Genomic DNA, 5,000 nt, shown 5'->3' on the forward strand with positions numbered 1-5,000 from the left:
TTTCTTAATGAAATGATTACAGTCTACTTCCACGTCCCTCTCTCACGCAGATTTCCTTAAACTTGCTTCCCCATGGATGATAATCACAATCCGGTCTCACTATGTTCCACCTCCATCACATGGTTATGGGCGAGTTAGATTTCATGTGTTACGGATCTGACCAGGGCTAAAGCCCTGTGGAGGTATCCTTTTGGAATGATACAGTCCTCAACACACTTCTTATATATCTCATTACTGTGGCATCATCCACGGACGTATCCACAGCTGGTCCGGGGTCAAGAACAACAGCAGAGCCAGGACTGGACCCTGCGGGACGCTACTCGTTACTGTAATCCAGTTTGAAGAGGCTGACCCTGACGTCTGTCCTCTGTCCCCTGGCACCTAAGTAATAATTTTCGACCTGCCTGAAACTTAAGGAGAGAGAGAGAGAGAGAGAGAGAGAGAGAGAGAGAGAGAGAGAGAGAGAGAGAGAGAGAGGTGCCCACTCTGTTGTATAAGTTAAAGATTCCTGCGCATGACGTCTTCCCTCTGAGCTTGTGTGGCTCTAGCTTAGTATGTCCCAGTACAGTTGTCCACTTCCCTCCTAACGTTGGGCTCCAGTAGAGTTTGCAAAACCATGCTCGTTAAACGCTGCTTCTTGACATTAGATATACATGATTCACACGATCTATTTACTTTCTTGAGAGCAGGCATGACACGCTCCTTCCCTCCCTCCCTCTTCCTCCTCCCGTGGTGTTGGTCTCCCTTCCACTGGGTTCTCGAGTAGCAAACGTCAGTCAAGTGGCCCGTCGAGTAGGTCTTCACCTTTCCTTAAGTACACAGGGCAGGAATGCCGCAAGGGCCACACGCCTTATATGGATGAAGGATGCCTCAATAGCCTACGTATACCTCATCTGATGATGTCAGTGCCGCGCCCCTGGACGACCTGGTCTACCTGGTGTCTTCTTCACTGAAGATGAAGTTTGGGATTTGCAGGATTAGCTTTCCACACGTTTCCTCTCCTCTGCTTCATCGCCTCTTCCGTGTCTGGTGCTTCAGACTAAATTATTTGCTCTTTAACTCCAAATTTACGTCTTGTGAATTTATGGAACTTCTCGGAGTATTTTATATGCCTTCTCCAGGATCATAGTTTTTCAACAATTCTTCGCTTTATCTTTATCATAATGTACTTATTTCTTGTTCTCTTCCATCTTTCAAACGCTGCATTGCTCTTGTGTCATGTGTGGCTTCGTAGTGTGTGTTTACTATCCTTAGTCCCCTGTTTTCTCCTGTTGAACTATAGACTATCACCTCACCTGACCCCCTCCTCTCTCTCATATATATATATATATATATATATATATATATATATATATATATATATATATATATATATATATATATATATATATTATGCGTGTCATATCGTGTGAAAAAGATAAAATGTATCAGAGAGTTGTTTCACATTGATTTATAATATTATGGTAATGTAGGATCATCATTATGAGTTTTTGTCGGACGACCAATTAGTCTGGGTGTGACATGATGCCGGAACGTCCCCGTGTTGTCAAATTAGAGGCCGCTCTATACCCAGCCAAGGAGACTCATGGCCAAGGCTACGGTGCAATACGATTAGCATGCCAGGTGTCGCCACTCTTACCCCACGTCCAGGCCCGACTACCCTCACTCTTTCCATCCATAGTAGAAGATGTTCCGGATAGTAGTACCGTCTCCTCCCTCAGCAGATAACCTTCGTCATAGACCATGAAGTCTTTTGTCTCTCCCCCTGTGCTGGCGGCGGATCAAGCTCACCTGACATCATTCCATCATGCACTAATTCCCGACACGTCTGCCTTGACAGGTCTCTGGCTCTGGTGGACGATCAACACCGCCGTGACTGTTTACAACTCCGTGTGCGGTTGGGGAAGACCCCCCCTTTAAGCACTGGGTTGTGGTGTCGACCGTTTGCGGTAAGTGGGCCGTAAATCTCTTCTTGAGTTGTTTTTTTTGTAGTTGTGTTTGATTTAGTGGAGGAAAGAAGTCGTTGTGATCGTTGAGATGATTATTGTGATCGTACGTTGGGAGTGAATGGTCCACAGTTGTCACCCGATGTAAAAAGGAGATTACACACTTCTCTATCTCTCCCCCCTGGAGATATCTGGTGGTATCTCTCAAGGATCGAGTGGAGAGAGGGAGGGTGGAGGGGGAAGGGTGTGCAGGGGGTCAGGAGGAGATGTCAGGGGTTAACTCTCCTCTTGACCTCACCACTGCCCCTCTTTCTCTCGTGACCCCACTCAGCCACGCAGATCGCGCGCGTGCCGTCCATCCACCGCTGTGGAGTTTAGTTACCTCGTCTGCTGGCGGGTTGTGTTTACCCAGCCACCAGGTGGATGAGGGAGGCCGGCGCGCCTCACCCGGCTCCGTGTGAACCCCTGGCTGGTCCTTCCCACACACGGCCAAAGTAACGTTACTGGAATCAGAGAGAAACCATCCTGAAGGAGCTCCACACACGAGGGGATCAGTGTTCGTTATATGTCACGGTGCATCAGTGTCACGCACTCAGGACACGGTCTCCATCCCACAGGCTGTATTATTCCTGCCCTCACGCTTGGGGGGGGGGGGGGGGGGGGGGCGTGAGCTGATGGCATGACCTTGAGGGGGTCTGGAGCCGAGAATCTAGATAGAAGATCTTGTAGGATGCCGTGACGCGAGGGTGTTGGGGCAGAGGTTTAGGGAGAACTGGGTGCCTAGATGGTGATGACCAGGAGAGGGTTGTTGTTGGCAGGGTAAACGGAGGGTTTTTTTTCTGTGGATGGCTCGGTGCTTCCCTCGGGGTTAGTGGGTGTGTACGGTGGTTTCATAAGTGCAGGCGAGTTCGGGTGTGTTGTAGTTGGTGCTCGCTTGTGTTTGTTGGCATAACGGCGGATGTAATTGCGTTCCTGGTGGGTGTCATGGGTGTTTTGTGTGGTTCAGTGTTGGTTGCAGGAGTGCCAAGCAGATTCGGACTGATATTAGGGACATGCATTTGCCTTATGGTCACTGGTACGCTTTCGAGAGCGTCTGTGATGTCTCTTGCATAAGGGAACATATCGAAATGACGGTAAGACCAGGTGAGGTCGAGTGTGCGATGACTGTGTGACGATTTATGTGGGAGTCCATATAGCTGTCTGCTTGCATGTTGGTTCGTCTGCCTCTCGAGTATCTTTTCCTCCAGTTAAGAGGTAGAGTGAAGTTATTATGCAATCGTCCGTTCTACATCATGTCTCTGACAGTCCTCATACACACACACACACACACACACACACACACACACACACACACACACACACACGTGCACCTCGCCACCACCATCGTCAGGAGAGGAACATGTAAGAAACAAAGCTCCCAGACCTTGCCAGAGGTAAACACTTACTCCGCCATTTTTAAACGCCTGTGATGTCATACACACGTTTTTTATGCTCTCACCTTTCACGGGAGGCGGGCGGCATTCAGGCAATATTCTTTTCAGCCAGCAGTACGGTAACTCGGGCTTGGGAACCGCGTTATTCATGGCATATTTTTTTTGTTTGTGCGTCCCAGTATCGTAACTTCAGGGTGAACCACTAAGGTGCCATTATGCTGTGGAGAGGCGCAGTTCTCTTCCTCTCCTCTCCGGCCCGCACAACCCCACCTGCACCCCCTAGTGCCAACATTCTAGTGGCCGTGTGTTAGACCTGTACGTCATACGTGTGTGTGTGTGTGTGTGTGTGTGTGTGTGTGTGTGTGTGTGTGTGCGTGTGTGTCTGTGTCTGTGTCTGTGTGTGTAGCGGCCACCCGAGTCCTACCGGGTCATGAGACACTCAGCTTTGTTTGGGGATACCAAGACTCCGTGAGTGGTCAGTCAGAGTGGTCCTGGAGTCAGAGCGAGTCATAGTGTTCGCTGGTAGTGTTTCTCGCTTACCAACACCATCGCTCGACTGCTAACCTGTGAGAGGACAGCTAGCTCTCTGCCTCTCTGATCTCATCTTGTCCTCTTGTATATCCTTCCCATACGCTGTGTGTCCCCTTGAAGGAACCCGAGCCTGGCGGAGCCCCCCAGACACACGTGCAGGTTACACCTCACCTCATCCCCCATCGCGAGGTACCGACGACAAGCTCTGGGCTTCCCGAGATAAGACTGTGTTATCGCCGCCTGGCCTCTCCAAGGTCAGATGTAGATGAACATCTAACATAAAGCTTTCTCATCCTTCAAGATGTATCCAAGACTCAGAACTCATCGGCTCGGGTGAACTTTTGACTAAAATGATAGAAATGAAACCTCCATATATCTATCTATCTATCTATCTATATCTATATCTATATCTATATATATATATATATATATATATATATATATATATATATATATATATATATTGTACGGCAGAGTGAGAATGATTAGCTGTTAGTTGATTACAGTTAGATCCAGAAGGCTTGGTTATCTAAGGGCCAATTTATGAAAACGGAGCGAAGTGACTTGAGCGTCAGCACAATCATACAAAAGATCATGACACGAACAAGTGAACCGGTTCACCAGCAACAACATTTACAATCACTGAAGCAAAAACTGATTTAAAACGAGTATTCTTGGAGGTGCGCTGACGGGGGAAGACGGGTTAGATGCCAGTCCACCACACGACACACGAAGGAAAGAGAATATGAGATGAAGACGATGATGAACAAAGATGTTAAGTGTGTTTTTACACAGCAGAAGGTTACAGTTAATCACTGTAATCAAGACTGTTACGTACAGGGTTGGTTCAGGATGAGAGGAGATGATGTGATCGGTAATGTTATATGATTAGCAGGACGGATTAATGAGTAACGTAGAGCTGATATTAGGGTCTGTTACAAAAGCTGTTACTGTAACGCACTCGCCACCACGCCGTATTGGAGAGTCAAATTATGAAATGTGTTAAACTAAATCCTTTTGAACCCGCACCAGCCAATGGTTGACGCAGGATGTTAAACTGAGTTTATATTCCCCTTAAGGACGATCAGGG

General features: G+C 47.8%; 1 protein-coding gene across 2 annotated transcripts in view; it reads left to right on the forward strand.

The window, feature by feature from the left end:
- Window positions 1-1,860: 1,860 nt before the first annotated feature.
- Window positions 1,861-5,000, forward strand: part of LOC139766676 (uncharacterized) — a 542,423-nt gene continuing 539,283 nt past the window's right edge. For both annotated transcript variants that reach the window (XM_071695584.1, XM_071695583.1), the window contains exon 1: window positions 1,861-1,949. The gene's annotated coding sequence lies outside the window, so the exon portion shown is untranslated. The remainder of the gene's footprint in view (window positions 1,950-5,000) is intronic.

Source organism: Panulirus ornatus, chromosome 58, assembly GCF_036320965.1.
Source record: "Panulirus ornatus isolate Po-2019 chromosome 58, ASM3632096v1, whole genome shotgun sequence".
Taxonomy (NCBI): Eukaryota; Metazoa; Arthropoda; class Malacostraca; order Decapoda; family Palinuridae; genus Panulirus; species Panulirus ornatus.